Source organism: Bombina bombina, chromosome 7 (genome assembly GCF_027579735.1).
Source record: "Bombina bombina isolate aBomBom1 chromosome 7, aBomBom1.pri, whole genome shotgun sequence".
In the NCBI taxonomy this organism is placed as follows: domain Eukaryota; kingdom Metazoa; phylum Chordata; class Amphibia; order Anura; family Bombinatoridae; genus Bombina; species Bombina bombina.
In genome coordinates this window covers 438026174-438043830 of record NC_069505.1, presented here as the reverse complement: position 1 = coordinate 438043830, position 17657 = coordinate 438026174, and the positions used below count along the sequence as shown (strand labels likewise).

Here is a 17657-nt window from a genome sequence, read left to right as displayed (position 1 = left end):
CACATTAGCTGTCTCTCTCTATCTCAGATCACACATTAGCTGTCTCTCTCTCTATCTCAGGTCACACATTAGCTGTCTCTCTCTCTATCTCAGGTCACACATTAGCTGTCTCTCTCTCTATCTCAGGTCACACATTAGCTGTCTCTCTCTCTATCTCAGGTCACACATTAGCTGTCTCTCTCTATCTCAGGTCACACATTAGCTGTCTCTCTCTCTATCTCAGGTCACACATTAGCTGTCTCTCTCTCTATCTCAGGTCACACATTTGCTGTCTCTCTCTCTCTATCTCAGATCACACATTAGCTGTCTCTCTCTCTCTATCTCAGGTCACACATTAGCTGTCTCTCTCTATCTCAGGTCACACATTAGCTGTCTCTCTCTCTATCTCAGGTCACACATTAGCTGTCTCTCTCTCTATCTCAGGTCACACATTAGCTGTCTCTCTCTCTATCTCAGGTCACACATTAGCTGTCTCTCTCTCTATCTCAGGTCACACATTAGCAGTCTCTCTCTCTATCTCAGGTCACACATTAGCTGTCTCTCTCTCTATCTCAGGTCACACATTAGCTGTCTCTCTCTCTATCTCAGGTCACACATTAGCTGTCTCTCTCTCTATCTCAGGTCACACATTAGCAGTCTCTCTCTCTATCTCAGGTAACACATTAGCTGTCTCTCTCTCTATCTCAGGTCACACATTAGCTGTCTCTCTCTCTATCTCAGGTCACACATTAGCAGTCTCTCTCTCTATCTCAGGTCACACATTAGCAGTCTCTCTCTCTATCTCAGGTCACACATTAGCTGTCTCTCTCTCTATCTCAGGTCACACATTAGCTGTCTCTCTCTCTATCTCAGGTCACACATTAGCTGTCTCTCTCTCTCTATCTCAGGTCACACATTAGCTGTCTCTCTCTCTCTATCTCTGGTCACACATTAGCTGTCTCTCTCTATCTCAGGTCACACATTAGCAGTCTCTCTCTCTATCTCAGGTCACACATTAGCTGTCTCTCTCTATCTCAGGTCACACATTAGCTGTCTCTCTCTCTATCTCAGGTCACACATTAGCTGTCTCTCTATCTCAGGTCACACATTAGCTGTCTCTCTCTCTCTATCTCAGGTCACACATTAGCTGTCTCTCTCTATCTCAGGTCACACATTAGCTGTCTCTCTCTCTATCTCAGGGTCACACATTAGCAGTCTCTCTCTATCTCAGGTCACACATTAGCTGTCCTCTCTCTATCTCAGGTCACACATTAGCTGTCTCTCTCTCTATCTCAGGTCACACATTAGCTGTCTCTCTCTCTATCTCAGGTCACACATTAGCTGTCTCTCTCTATCTCAGGTCACACATTAGCTGTCTCTCTCTCTATCTCAGGTCACACATTAGCTGTCTCTCTCTCTATCTCAGGTCACACAATTAGCTGTCTCTCTCTATCTCAGGTCACACATTAGTCTGTCTCTCTCTATCTCAGGTCACACATTAGCTGTCTCTCTCTCTATCTCAGGTCACACATTAGCAGTCTCTCTCTCTATCTCAGGTCACACATTAGCTGTCTCTCTCTCTATCTCAGGTCACACATTAGCTGTCTCTCTCTCTATCTCGGTCACACATTAGCTGTCTCTCTCTCTATCTCAGGTCACACATTAGCTGTCTCTCTCTCTATCTCAGGTCACACATTAGCTGTCTCTCTCTCTATCTCAGGTCACACATTAGCTGTCTCTCTCTCTATCTCAGGTCACACATTAGCTGTCTCTCTCTCTATCTCAGGTCACACATTAGCTGTCTCTCTCTCTATCTCAGGTCACACATTAGCTGTCTCTCTCTCTATCTCAGGTCACACATTAGCTGTCTCTCTCTCTATCTCAGGTCACACATTAGCTGTCTCTCTCTCTATCTCAGGTCACACATTAGCTGTCTCTCTCTCTATCTCAGGTCACACATTAGCTGTCTCTCTCTCTATCTCAGGTCACACATTAGCTGTCTCTCTCTCTCTATCTCAGGTCACACATTAGCTGTCTCTCTCTCTATCTCAGGTCACACATTAGCTGTCTCTCTCTCTATCTCAGGTCACACATTAGCTGTCTCTCTCTCTATCTCAGGTCACACATTAGCTGTCTCTCTCTCTATCTCAGGTCACACATTAGCAGTCTCTCTCTCTATCTCAGGTCACACATTAGCAGTCTCTCTCTCTATCTCAGGTCACACATTAGCTGTCTCTCTCTCTATCTCAGGTCACACATTAGCTGTCTCTCTCTCTATCTCAGGTCACACATTAGCAGTCTCTCTCTCTATCTCAGGTCACACATTAGCTGTCTCTCTCTCTATCTCAGGTCACACATTAGCTGTCTCTCTCTATCTCAGGTCACACATTAGCTGTCTCTCTCTCTATCTCAGGTCACACATTAGCTGTCTCTCTCTCTATCTCAGGTCACACATTAGCAGTCTATCTCTCTATCTCAGGTCACACATTAGCAGTCTCTCTCTCTATCTCAGGTCACACATTAGCAGTCTCTCTCTCTATCTCAGGTCACACATTAGCTGTCTCTCTCTCTATCTCAGGTCACACATTAGCAGTCTCTCTCTCTATCTCAGGTCACACATTAGCTGTCTCTCTCTCTATCTCAGGTCACACATTAGCTGTCTCTCTCTCTATCTCAGGTCACACATTAGCTGTCTCTCTCTCTATCTCAGGTCACACATTAGCTGTCTCTCTCTCTATCTCAGGTCACACATTAGCAGTCTCTCTCTCTATCTCAGGTCACACATTAGCTGTCTCTCTCTCTATCTCAGGTCACATATTAGCTGTCTCTCTCTCTATCTCAGGTCACACATTAGCTGTCTCTCTCTCTATCTCAGGTCACACATTAGCTGTCTCTCTCTCTATCTCAGGTCACACATTAGCTGTCTCTCTCTCTATCTCAGGTCACACATTAGCTGTCTCTCTCTCTATCTCAGGTCACACATTAGCTGTCTCTCTCTCTATCTCAGGTCACACATTAGCAGTCTCTCTCTCTATCTCAGGTCACACATTAGCTGTCTCTCTCTCTATCTCAGGTCACACATTAGCAGTCTCTCTCTCTATCTCAGGTCACACATTAGCTGTCTCTCTCTCTATCTCAGGTCACACATTAGCAGTCTCTCTCTCTATCTCAGGTCACACATTAGCTGTCTCTCTCTCTATCTCAGGTCACACATTAGCTGTCTCTCTCTCTATCTCAGGTCACACATTAGCTGTCTCTCTCTCTATCTCAGGTCACACATTAGCTGTCTCTCTCTCTATCTCAGGTCACACATTAGCTGTCTCTCTCTCTATCTCAGGTCACACATTAGCAGTCTCTCTCTATCTCAGGTCACACATTAGCAGTCTCTCTCTCTATCTCAGGTCACACATTAGCTGTCTCTCTCTATCTCAGGTCACACATTAGCTGTCTCTCTCTATCTCAGGTCACACATTAGCTGTCTCTCTCTCTATCTCAGGTCACACATTAGCTGTCTCTCTCTCTATCTCAGGTCACACATTAGCTGTCTCTCTCTCTATCTCAGGTCACACATTAGCTGTCTCTCTCTCTATCTCAGGTCACACATTAGCTGTCTCTCTCTCTATCTCAGGTCACACATTAGCTGTCTCTCTCTCTATCTCAGGTCACACATTAGCAGTCTCTCTCTCTATCTCAGGTCACACATTAGCTGTCTCTCTCTCTATCTCAGGTCACACATTAGCAGTCTCTCTCTCTATCTCAGGTCACACATTAGCTGTCTCTCTCTCTATCTCAGGTCACACATTAGCTGTCTCTCTCTCTATCTCAGGTCACACATTAGCTGTCTCTCTCTCTATCTCAGGTCACACATTAGCTGTCTCTCTCTCTATCTCAGGTCACACATTAGCTGTCTCTCTCTCTATCTCAGGTCACACATTAGCTGTCTCTCTCTCTATCTCAGGTCACACATTAGCAGTCTCTCTCTATCTCAGGTCACACATTAGCTGTCTCTCTCTCTATCTCAGGTCACACATTAGCAGTCTCTCTCTCTATCTCAGGTCACACATTAGCAGTCTCTCTCTCTATCTCAGGTCACACATTAGCTGTCTCTCTCTCTATCTCAGGTCACACATTAGCTGTCTCTCTCTCTATCTCAGGTCACACATTAGCTGTCTCTCTCTCTATCTCAGGTCACACATTAGCAGTCTCTCTCTCTATCTCAGGTCACACATTAGCTGTCTCTCTCTCTATCTCAGGTCACACATTAGCTGTCTCTCTCTCTATCTCAGGTCACACATTAGCTGTCTCTCTCTCTATCTCAGGTCACACATTAGCTGTCTCTCTCTCTATCTCAGGTCACACATTAGCTGTCTCTCTCTCTATCTCAGGTCACACATTAGCTGTCTCTCTCTCTATCTCAGGTCACACATTAGCTGTCTCTCTCTCTATCTCAGGTCACACATTAGCTGTCTCTCTCTCTATCTCAGGTCACACATTAGCTGTCTCTCTCTCTATCTCAGGTCACACATTAGCTGTCTCTCTCTCTATCTCAGGTCACACATTAGCTGTCTCTCTCTCTATCTCAGGTCACACATTAGCTGTCTCTCTCTCTATCTCAGGTCACACATTAGCTGTCTCTCTCTCTCTATCTCAGGTCACACATTAGCAGTCTATCTCAGGTCACACATTAGCTGTCTCTCTCTCTATCTCAGGTCACACATTAGCTGTCTCTCTCTCTATCTCAGGTCACACATTAGCTGTCTCTCTCTATCTCAGGTCACACATTAGCTGTCTCTCTCTCTATCTCAGGTCACACATTAGCTGTCTCTCTCTATCTCAGGTCACACATTAGCTGTCTCTCTCTCTATCTCAGGTCACACATTAGCAGTCTCTCTCTCTATCTCAGGTCACACATTAGCAGTCTCTCTCTCTATCTCAGGTCACACATTAGCTGTCTCTCTCTCTATCTCAGGTCACACATTAGCTGTCTCTCTCTATCTCAGGTCACACATTAGCTGTCTCTCTCTCTATCTCAGGTCACACATTAGCTGTCTCTCTCTCTATCTCAGGTCACACATTAGCTGTCTCTCTCTCTATCTCAGGTCACACATTAGCTGTCTCTCTCTCTATCTCAGGTCACACATTAGCTGTCTCTCTCTATCTCAGGTCACACATTAGCTGTCTCTCTCTCTATCTCAGGTCACACATTAGCTGTCTCTCTCTCTATCTCAGGTCACACATTAGCAGTCTCTCTCTCTATCTCAGGTCACACATTAGCTGTCTCTCTCTATCTCAGGTCACACATTAGCTGTCTCTCTCTCTATCTCAGGTCCACACTTAGCTGTCCTCTCTCTATCTCAGGTCACACATTAGCTGTCTCTCTCTCTATCTCAGGTCACACATTAGCTGTCTCTCTCTCTATCTCAGGTCACACATTAGCTGTCTCTCTCCTCTATCTCAGGTCACACATTAGCTGTCTCTCTCTCTATCTCAGGTCACACATTAGCTGTCTCTCTCTCTATCTCAGGTCACACATTAGCTGTCTCTCTCTCTCTATCTCAGGTCACACAATAGCAGTCTCTCTCTCTCTATCTCAGGTCACACATTAGCTGTCTCTCTCTCTATCTCAGGTCACACATTAGCTGTCTCTCTCTATCTCAGGTCACACATTAGCTGTCTCTCTCTCTATCTCAGGTCACACATTAGCTGTCTCTCTCTCTATCTCAGGTCACACATTAGCTGCCTCTCTCTCTCTATCTCAGGTCACACATTAGCTGTCTCTCTTATCCTCAGGTCACACATTAGCAGGTCTCTCCTCTATCTCAGGTCAACACATTAGCAGTCTATCTCTATCTCAGGTCACAACATTAGACTGTCCTCTCTCCTCTGTGTCGTCTGGTCAAGCAGGTAGGCTGTCTCTCTCTCTCTATCTCAGGGTCACAACATTAGCAGTCTCTCTAACTCAGGTCACACATTAGCAGTCTCTCTCTCTCTATCCTCAGGTCACAGCAATTAGCTGTCGTCTCCTCTCTCTATTCTCAGGTCCACACAATAAGCAGTCTCTCTCTCTATCCTAGCAGGTCACACATTAGCTGTCTCTCTCTCTATCTCAGGTATCACAGTTAGCTGTCTCTCTCCTCTATCTCAGGTCACACATTAGCTGTCATCTCTCTCTATCTTCAGGTCACACATTAGCTGTCTCTCCTTTATCTCATGTCACACATAGCTAGTCGTCTCTCTCTATCTCAGGTCACACATTAGCTGTCTCTCTTCTGCTGTGATCTCAGGTCTAACATTAGCTGTCTCTCTCTCTATCTCAGGTCACACATTAGCTGTCTCTCTCTCTATCTCAGGTCACACATTAGCTGTCTCTCTCTCTATCTCAGGTCACACATTAGCAGTCTCTCTCTCTATCTCAGTCACACATTAGCTGTCTCTCTCTCTATCTCAGGTCACACATTAGCTGTCTCTCTCTCTCTCTATCTCAGGTCACACATTAGCTGTCTCTCTCTCTCTATCTCAGGTCACACATTAGCTGTCTCTCTCTATCTCAGGTCACACATTAGCAGTCTCTCTCTCTATCTCAGGTCACACATTAGCTGTCTCTCTCTCTATCTCAGGTCACACATTAGCAGTCTCTCTCTCTATCTCAGGTCACACATTAGCTGTCTCTCTCTCTATCTCAGGTCACACATTAGCTGTCTCTCTCTCTATCTCAGGTCACACATTAGCTGTCTCTCTCTCTATCTCAGGTCACACATTAGCTGTCTCTCTCTCTATCTCAGGTCACACATTAGCTTGTCTCTCTCTCTATCTCAGTCACACATTAGCTGTCTCTCTCTCTATCTCAGGTCACACATTAGCTGTCTCTCTCTCTATCTCTAGGTCACACATGAGCTGTCTCTCATCTCTATCTCAGGTCACACATTAGCTGTCTCGTCTCTCTATCTCAGGTCACACATTAGCTGTCTCTCTCTATCTCAGTTCTCACATTTTATGTGTCTCTCTCTATCTCAGGTCACACTTTAGCTGTCTCTCTCTCTATCTCAGGTCACACATTAGCTGTCTCTCTCCTCTATCTCAGGTCACACATTAGCTGTCTCTCTCTCTATCTCAGGTCGACACATTAGGCTGTCTGCTTCTCTCTATCTCAGGTCCTCACAGTTAGCTGTCTCTCTACTATCTCAGGTCACACATTAGCTGTCTCTCTCTCTATCTCAGGTCACACGATTAGCTGTCTGCTCTCTAGTTAGCTCAGGTCACACATTAGCTGTCTCTCTCTATCTGCAGGTCACACATTAGCTGTCTCTCTCTCCTATCTCAGGTCACACCATTACCGCAGTCCTATCTCAGGTCCACCACATTAGCAGTCTCTCTCCTCTATTCAGGTCACACATTAGCTGTCTCTCTCTCCTATCTCAGGTCACACATTAGCAGTCTCTCTCAGGTCACACATTAGCTGTCTCTCTCTCTCTCTATCTCAGGTCACACATTAGCTGTCTCTCTCTCTCTCTCTCAGGTCACACATTAGCTGTCTCTCTCTCTATCTCAGGTCACACATTAGCAGTCTCTCTCTCTATCTCAGGTCACACATTAGCTGTCTCTCTCTCTATCTCAGGTCACACATTAGCTGTCTCTCTCTCTATCTCAGGTCACACATTAGCTGTCTCTCTCTCTATCTCAGGTCACACATTAGCTGTCTCTCTCTCTATCTCAGGTCACACATTAGCTGTCTCTCTCTCTATCTCAGGTCACACATTAGCAGTCTCTCTCTCTATCTCAGGTCACACATTAGCTGTCTCTCTCTCTATCTCAGGTCACACATTAGCTGTCTCTCTCTATCTCAGGTCACACATTAGCTGTCTCTCTCTCTATCTCAGGTCACACATTAGCAGTCTCTCTCTCTATCTCAGGTCACACATTAGCTGTCTCTCTCTCTATCTCAGGTCACACATTAGCTGTCTCTCTCTCTATCTCAGGTCACACATTAGCTGTCTCTCTCTCTATCTCAGGTCCACACATTAGCTGTCTCTCTCTCTATCTCAGGTCACACATTAGCTGTCTCTCTCTCTATCTCAGGTCACACATTAGCTGTCTCTCTCTCTATCTCAGGTCACACATTAGCTGTCTCTCTCTCTATCTCAGGTCACACATTAGCTGTCTCTCTCTCTATCTCAGGTCACACATTAGCTGTCTCTCTCTCTATCTCAGGTCACACATTAGCTGTCTCTCTCTCTATCACAGGTCACACATTAGCTGTCTCTCTCTCTCAGGTCACACATTAGCAGTCTCTCTCTCTCTATCTCAGGTCACACATTAGCTGTCTCTCTCTCTATCTCAGGTCACACATTAGCTGTCTCTCTCTCTCTATCTCAGGTCACACATTAGCTGTCTCTCTCTCTATCTCCAGGTCACACATTAGCTGTCTCTCTCTCTATCTCAGGTCACACATTAGCTGTCTATCTCTCTATCTCAGGTCACACATTAGCTGTCTCTCTCTCTCAGGTCACACATTAGCAGTCTCTCTCTCTCTATCTCAGGTCACACATTAGCTGTCTCTCTCTCTATCTCAGTCTATCTCTCTATCTCAGGTCACACATTAGCTGTCTCTCTCTCTATCTCAGGTCACACATTAGCAGTCTCTCTCTCTATCTCAGGTCACACATTAGCTTCTCTCATCTCAGGTCACACATTAGCTGTCTCTCTCTCTATCTCAGGTCACACATTAGCTGTCTCTCTCTCTCTATCTCAGGTCACACATTAGCTGTCTCTCTCTCTATCTCAGGTCACACATTAGCTGTCTCTCTCTCTATCTCAGGTCACACATTAGCTGTCTCTCTCTCTATCTCAGGTCACACATTAGCTGTCTCTCCTCTATCTCAGGTCACACATTAGCTGTCTCTCTCTCTATCTCAGGTCACACATTAGCTGTCTCTCTCTCTATCTCAGGTCACACATTAGCTGTCTCTCTCTCTATCTCAGGTCACACATTAGCTGTCTCTCTCTCTCTATCTCAGGTCACACATTAGCTGTCTCTCTCTCTATCTCAGGTCACACATTAGCTGTCTCTCTCTCTATCTCAGGTCACACATTAGCTGTCTCTCTCTCTATCTCAGGTCACACATTAGCTGTCTCTCTCTCTATCTCAGGTCACACATTAGCTGTCTCTCTCTCTATATCAGGTCACACTTTAGCTGTCTATCTCAGGTCACACATTAGCTGTCTCTCTCTCTATCTCAGGTCACACATTAGCTGTCTCTCTCTCTATCTCAGGTCACACATTAGCTGTCTCTCTCTCTATCTCAGGTCACACATTAGCTGTCTCTCTCTCTATCTCAGGTCACACATTAGCTGCCTCTCTCTCTATCTCAGGTCACACAATAGCTGTCTCTCTCTCTATCTCAGGTCACACATTAGCTGTCTCTCTCTCTATCTCAGGTCCACACATTAGCAGTCTCTCTCTCTATCTCAGGTCACACATTAGCTGTCCTCTCTCTATCTCAGGTCACACATTAGCTGTCTCTCTCTCTATCTCAGGTCACACATTAGCTGTCTCCTCTCTATCTCAGGTCACACATTAGCTGTCCTCTCTCTCTAATCTCAGGTCACACATTAGCTGTCTCTCTCTCTCTATCTCAGGTCCACACATTAGCTGTCTCTCTCTATCTCAGGTTCACACATTAGCTGTCTCTCTCCTCTATCTCAGGTCACACATTAGCTGTCTCTCTCTATCTCAGGTCACACATTAGCTGTCACTCTCTCTATCTCCAGGTCACACATAAGCTTGTCTCTCATCTCTATCTCATGTCACACATTAGCAGTCTTCTCTCTCTCTATCTCAGCTCTCACAGTTAGCTGTCCTCTCTCTCTACTCAGGTCACACAGAGCTGCTCTCTCTCTATCTCAGGTCACACATTAGCCGGTCTCTCTCTATCTCAGGTTCACACACTTAGCTGTCTCTCTCTCTATCTCATGGTCACACAATAGCTGCCTCCTCTCTCTATCTCAGGTCACACATTAGCTGTCTCTCTCTCTATCTCAGGTCACACATTAGCAGTCTCTCTCTATCTCAGGTCACACATTAGCAGTCTCTCTCTATCTCAGGTCACACATTAGCTGTCTCTCTCTATCTCAGGTCACACATTAGCTGTCTCTCTCTCTCTATCTCAGGTCACACATTAGCTGTCTCTCTCTCTCTCTATCTCAGGTCACACATTAGCTGTCTCTCTCTCTCTATCTCAGGTCACACATTAGCTGTCTCTCTCTCTATCTCAGGTCACACATTAGCTGTCTCTCTCTATCTCAGGTCACACATTAGCTGTCACTCTCTCTATCTCAGGTCACACATTAGCTGTCTCTCTCTCTATCTCATGTCACACATTAGCAGTCTCTCTCTCTATCTCATGTCACACATTAGCAGTCTCTCTCTCTATCTCAGGTCACACATTAGCTGTCTCTCTCTCTCTATCTCAGGTCACAAATTAGCTGTCTCTCTCTCTATCTCAGGTCACACATTAGCTGTCTCTCTCTCTATCTCAGGTCACACATTAGCTGTCTCTCTCTCTATCTCAGGTCACACATTAGCTGTCTCTCTCTATCTCAGGTCACACATTAGCTGTCTCTCTCTATCTCAGGTCACACATTAGCTGTCTCTCTCTCTCTCTCAGGTCACACATTAGCTGTCTCTCTCTCTATCTCAGGTCACACATTAGCAGTCTCTCTCTCTATCTCAGGTCACACATTAGCTGTCTCTCTCTATCTCAGGTCACACATTAGCTGTCTCTCTCTATCTCAGGTCACACATTAGCAGTCTCTCTCTATCTCAGGTCACACATTAGCTGTCTCTCTCTATCTCAGGTCACACATTAGCTGTCTCTCTCTATCTCAGGTCACACATTAGCTGTCTCTCTCTATCTCAGGTCACACATTAGCTGTCTCTCTCTATCTCAGGTCACACATTAGCAGTCTCTCTCTCTATCTCAGGTCACAAATTAGCTGTCTCTCTCTCTATCTCAGGTCACACATTAGCTGTCTCTATCTCATGTCACACATTAGCAGTCTCTCTCTCTATCTCAGGTCACACATTAGCTGTCTCTCTCTATATCTCAGGTCACACATTAGACTGTCTCTCTCTCTATCTCAGGTCACACATAGCTGTCTCTCTCTATCTCAGGTCCACCACATTAGCTGTCTCTCCTCTCTATCTCAGGTCACACATTAGCTGTCTCTCTCTCTATCTCAGGTCACACATTAGCTGTCTCTCTCTCTATCTCAGGTCACACATTAGCTGTCCTCTCTCTCTATCTCAGGTCACACATTAGCTGTCTCTACTCTATCACAGGTCACACCATTAGCTGTCTCTCTCTCTATCTCAGGTCACACATTAGGCTGTCTCTCTCTATCTCCAGGTCACACATTAGCTGTCTCTCTCTCTATCCTCAGGTCACACATTAGCAGTCTCTCTCTCCTATCCTCAGGTCACACATTAGCAGTCTTCTCTCTCTCCTATCTCAGGTCACAACATTTAGCTGTCTCTCTCTCTATCTCATGGTCACACATTAGCTGTCCCTCTCTCTCTCATCTCCAGGTCACCCATTAGCTGTCTCTCTCTCTATCCTCCAGGTCACACAATTATGCTTCTCTCTCTCTATCTCAGGTCACACATTAGCTGTCTCTCTCTCTATCTCAGGTCACACATTAGCAGTCTCTCTCTATCTCAGGTCACACATTAGCTGTCTCTCTCTCTATCTCAGGTCACACATTAGCTGTCTCTATCTCTATCTCAGGTCACACATTAGCTGTCTCTCTCTATCTCAGGTCACACATTAGCAGTCTCTCTCTATCTCAGGTCACACATTAGCTGTCTCTCTCTCTATCTCAGGTCACACATTAGCTGTCTCTCTCTCTATCTCAGGTCACACATTAGCTGTCTCTCTCTCTCTCAGGTCACACATTAGCTGTCTCTCTCTCTATCTCAGGTCACACATTAGCTGTCTCTCTCTCTATCTCAGGTCACACATTAGCAGTCTATCTCAGGTCACACATTAGCAGTCTATCTCAGGTCACACATTAGCAGTCTATCTCAGGTCACACATTAGCAGTCTCTCTCTCTATCTCAGGTCACACATTAGCTGTCTCTCTCTCTATCTCAGGTCACACATTAGCTGTCTCTCTCTCTATCTCAGGTCACACATTAGCTGTCTCTCTCTCTCTCTATCTCAGGTCACACATTAGCAGTCTCTCTCTCTATCTCAGGTCACACATTAGCTGTCTCTCTCTATCTCAGGTCACACATTAGCTGTCTCTCTCTCTATCTCAGGTCACACATTAGCTGTCTCTCTCTCATGTCACACATTAGCTGTCTCTCTCTCTATCTCAGGTCACACATTAGCAGTCTCTCTCTCTATCTCAGGTCACACATTAGCAGTCTCTCTCTCTCTATCTCAGGTCACACATTAGCAGTCTCTCTCTCTATCTCAGGTCACACATTAGCTGTCTCTCTCTCTATCTCAGGTCACACATTAGCTGTCTCTCTCTCTATCTCAGGTCACACATTAGCTGTCTCTCTCTCTATCTCAGGTCACACATTAGCTGTCTCTCTCTCTATCTCAGGTCACACATTAGCAGTCTCTCTCTCTATCTCAGGTAACACATTCGCTGTCTCTCCTCCTATCTCAGGTCACACATTAGCTGTCTCTCTCTCTATCTCAGTCACACATTACAGTCTCTCTCTCTATCTCAGGTCACACATTAGCTGTCTCTCTCTCTATCTCAGGTCACACATTAGCTGTCTCTCTCTCTATCTCAGGTCACACATTAGCTGTCTCTCTCTCTATCTCAGGTCACACATTAGCAGTCTCTCTCTCTCTATCTCAGGTCACACATTAGCTGTCTCTATCTCTCTATCTCAGGTCACACATTAGCTGTCTCTATCTCTCTATCTCAGGTCACACATTAGCTGTCTCTCTCTATATCTCAGGTCACACATTAGCAGTCTCTCTCTCTATCTCAGGTCACAAATTAGCTGTCTCTCTCTCTATCTCAGGTCACACATTAGCTGTCTCTCTCTCTCATGTCACACATTAGCTGTCTCTCTCTCTATCTCAGGTCACACATTAGCTGTCTCTCTCTATATCTCAGGTCACACATTAGCTGTCTCTTCTCTCTCTCTCTCAGGTCACACATTAGCTGCTCCTATCTCAGGTCACACATTAGCTTCTCTCTCTCTCTATCTCAGGTCACACATTAGCTGTCTCTCTCTCTCATGTCACACATAGCTGTCTCTCTCTCTATCTCAGGTCACACATTAGCTGGTCTCTCTCTCTATCTCAGGTCATCACATTAGCTGTCTCTATCTCTATCTCAGGTCACACATTAGCTGTCTCTCTCTCTATCTTCAGGTCACACATTAGCTGTCTCTCTCTATCTCAGGTCACACATTAGCTGACTCTCTCTCTATCCTCAGGTCACACATTAGCAGTCTCTCTCTCTAACTCAGGTCACACATTAGCAGTCTCTCTCTCTATCTCAGGTCACACATTAGCAGTCTCTCTCTCTATCTCAGGTCACACATTAGCTGGTCTCTCTCTCTATCTCAGGGGGGTCACACATTAGCAGTCCTCTCTCTCTATCTCTAGGTCCACATTAGCTGGTCTCTCTCTCTATCTCAGGTACACAATTAGCTGTCTCTCTCTCTATCTCAGGTCACACATTAGCAGTCTCTCTCTCTCTATCTCAGGTCACACATTAGCTGTCTCTCTCTCTATCTCAGGTCACACATTAGCTGTCTCTCTCTCTATCTCAGGTCACACATTAGCAGTCTCTCTATCTCAGGTCACACATTAGCAGTCTCTCTATCTCAGGTCACACATTAGCTGTCTCTCTCTCTATCTCAGGTCACACATTAGCTGTCTCTCTCTCTATCTCAGGTCACACATTAGCTGTCTCTCTCTCTATCTCAGGTCACACATTAGCTGTCCTCTCTCTCTATCCTCAGGTCACACATTTAGCTTTCTCTCTCTATCTCAGGTCACACATTAGCTGTCTCTCTCTCTATCTCAGGTCACACATTAGCTGTCTCTCTCTCATGTCACACATTAGCTGTCTCTCTCTCTATCTCAGGTCACACATTAGCTGTCTCTCTCTCTATCTCAGGTCACACATTAGCTGTCTCTCTCTCTATCTCAGGTCACACATTAGCTGTCTCTCTCTCTATCTCAGGTCACACATTAGCTGTCTCTCTCTATCTCAGTTCACACATTAGCTGTCTCTCTCTCTATCTCAGGTCACACATTAGCTGTCTCTCTCTCTATCTCAGGTCACACATTAGCTGTCTCTCTCTCTATCTCAGGTCACACATTAGCTGTCTCTCTCTCTATCTCAGGTCACACATTAGCTGTCTCTCTCTCTCTATCTCAGGTCACACATTAGCTGTCTCTCTCTCTATCTCAGGTCACACATTAGCTGTCTCTCTCTCTATCTCAGGTCACACATTAGCAGTCTCTATCTCAGGTCACACATTAGCTGTCTCTCTCTCTATCTCAGGTCACACATTAGCAGTCTATCTCAGGTCACACATTAGCAGTCTCTCTCTCTATCTCAGGTCACACATTAGCTGTCTCTCTCTCTATCTCAGGTCACACATTAGCAGTCTATCTCAGGTCACACATTAGCAGTCTCTCTCTATCTCAGGTCACACATTAGCTGTCTCTCTCTCTATCTCAGGTCACACATTAGCAGTCTCTCTCTCTATCTCAGGTCACACATTAGCTGTCTCTCTCTCTATCTCAGGTCACACATTAGCTGTCTCTCTCTCTATCTCAGGTCACACATTAGCTGTCTCTCTCTCTATCTCAGGTCACACATTAGCTGTCTCTCTCTATCTCAGTCACACATTAGCTGTCTCTCTCTCTATCTCAGGTCACACATTAGCTGTCTCTCTCTCTATCTCAGGTCACACATTAGCTGTCTCTCTCTCTATCTCAGGTCACACATTAGCAGTCTATCTCTCTATCTCAGGTCACACATTAGCTGTCTCTCTCTCTATCTCAGGTCACACATTAGCTGTCTCTCTCTCTATCTCAGGTCACACATTAGCAGTCTCTCTCTCTATCTCAGGTCACACATTAGCTGTCTCTCTATCTCAGGTCACACATTAGCAGTCTCTCTCTCTATCTCAGGTCACACATTAGCTGTCTCTCTCTCTATCTCAGGTCACACATTAGCTGTCTCTCTCTCTATCTCAGGTCACACATTAGCTGTCTATCTCTCTATCTCAGGTCACACATTAGCTGTCTCTCTATCTCAGGTCACACATTAGCAGTCTCTCTCTCTATCTCAGGTCACACATTAGCTGTCTCTCTCTATCTCAGGTCACACATTAGCTGTCTCTCTCTCTATCTCAGGTCACACATTAGCTGTCTCTCTCTATCTCAGGTCACACATTAGCTGTCTCTCTCTCTCTATCTCAGGTCACACATTAGCTGTCTCTCTCTCTATCTCAGGTCACACATTAGCTGTCTCTCTCTCTATCTCAGGTCACACATTAGCTGTCTCTATCTCTATCTCAGGTCACACATTAGCTGTCTCTCTCTCTATCTCAGGTCACACATTAGCTGTCTCTCTCTCTCTATCTCAGGTCACACATTAGCTGTCTCTCTCTCTCAGGTCACACATTAGCTGTCTCTCTCTCTATCTCAGGTCACACATTAGCTGTCTCTCTCTCTATCTCAGGTCACACATTAGCTGTCTCTCTCTCTATCTCAGGTCACACATTAGCTGTCTCTCTCTATCTCAGGTCACACATTAGCTGTCTCTCTCTCTATCTCAGGTCACACATTAGCTGTCTCTCTCTCTATCTCAGGTCACACATTAGCTGTCTCTCTCTCTATCTCAGGTCACACATTAGCTGTCTCTCTCTCTATCTCAGGTCACACATTAGCTGTCTCTCTCTCATGTCACACATTAGCAGTCTCTCTCTCTATCTCAGGTCACACATTAGCAATCTCTCTCTCTATCTCAGGTCACACATTAGCTGTCTCTCTCTATCTCAGGTCACACATTAGCAGTCTCTCTCTCTATCTCAGGTCACACATTAGCTGTCTCTCTCTCTCTATCTCAGGTCACATTAGCTGTCTCTCTCTCATGTCACACATTAGCTGTCTCTCTCTATCTCAGGTCACACATTAGCAGTCTCTCTCTCTATCTCAGGTCACACATTAGCTGTCTCTCTCTCTATCTCAGGTCACACATTAGCAGTCTCTCTATCTCAGGTCACACATTAGCTGTCTCTCTCTATCTCAGGTCACACATTAGCTGTCTCTATCTCTATCTCAGGTCACACATTAGCTGTCTCTCTCTCTATCTCAGGTCACACATTAGCTGTCTCTCTCTCTATCTCAGGTCACACATTAGCTGTCTCTCTCTATCTCAGGTCACACATTAGCTGTCTCTCTCTCTATCTCAGGTCACACATTAGCTGTCTCTCTCTATCTCAGGTCACACATTAGCTGTCTCTCTCTATCTCAGGTCACACATTAGCAGTCTCTCTCTCTCTATCTCAGGTCACACATTAGCTGTCTCTCTCTCTCTATCTCAGGTCACACATTAGCTGTCTCTCTCTCTATCTCAGGTCACACATTAGCTGTCTCTCTCTATCTCAGGTCACACATTAGCTGTCTCTCTCTCTATCTCAGGTCACACATTAGCTGTCTCTCTCTCTATCTCAGGTCACACATTAGCTGTCTCTCTCTCTATCTCAGGTCACACATTAGCTGTCTCTCTCTTATCTCAGGTCACCATTAGCTGTCTCTCTCTCTATCTCAGGTCACACATTAGCTGTCTCTCTCTCTATCTCAGGTCACACATTAGCTGTCTCTCTCTCTATCTCAGGTCACACATTAGCTGTCTCTCTCTCTATCTCAGGTCACACATTAGCTGTCTCTCTCTCTATCTCAGGTCACACATTAGCTGTCTCTCTCTCTATCTCAGGTCACACATTAGCTGTCTCTCTCTCTATCTCAGGTCACACATTAGCTGTCTCTCTCTCTATCTCAGGTCACACATTAGCAGTCTCTCTCTCTATCTCAGGTCACACATTAGCTGTCTCTCTCTATCTCAGGTCACACATTAGCTGTCTCTCTCTCTATCTCAGGTCACACATTAGCTGTCTCTCTCTCTATCTCAGGTCACACATTAGCTGTCTCTCTCTCTATCTCAGGTCACACATTAGCTGTCTCTCTCTCTATCTCAGGTCACACATTAGCTGTCTCTCTCTCTATCTCAGGTCACACATTAGCTGTCTCTCTCTCTATCTCAGGTCACACATTAGCTGTCTCTCTCTATCTCAGGTCACACATTAGCTGTCTCTCTCTCTATCTCAGGTCACACATTAGCTGTCTCTCTCTCTATCTCAGGTCACACATTAGCTGTCTCTCTCTATCTCAGGTCACACATTAGCAGTCTCTCTCTCTATCTCAGGTCACACATTAGCTGTCTCTCTCTATCTCAGGTCACACATTAGCTGTCTCTCTCTCTATCTCAGGTCACACATTAGCTGTCTCTCTCTCTCTATCTCAGGTCACACATTAGCTGTCTCTCTCTATCTCAGGTCACACATTAGCTGTCTCTCTCTCTATCTCAGGTCACACATTAGCTGTCTCTCTCTATCTCAGTCACACACA

The 17657-nt window shown here is 45.5% G+C and overlaps 2 long non-coding RNA genes across 2 annotated transcripts; both read left to right on the top strand.

The window, feature by feature from the left end:
• The first annotated feature begins 1033 nt into the window (after window positions 1-1033).
• Window positions 1034-16529, top strand: LOC128666640 (uncharacterized). Its single transcript, XR_008403256.1, has 5 exons — window positions 1034-1079; window positions 13748-13838; window positions 15061-15283; window positions 16186-16278; window positions 16473-16529. It is a non-coding gene; the product is annotated as an uncharacterized LOC128666640 (long non-coding RNA).
• LOC128666641 (uncharacterized) lies at window positions 8853-12552 on the top strand. The gene is made up of 3 exons (XR_008403257.1): window positions 8853-8958; window positions 10611-10709; window positions 11666-12552. It is a non-coding gene; the product is annotated as an uncharacterized LOC128666641 (long non-coding RNA).
• Window positions 16530-17657: the final 1128 nt, after the last annotated feature.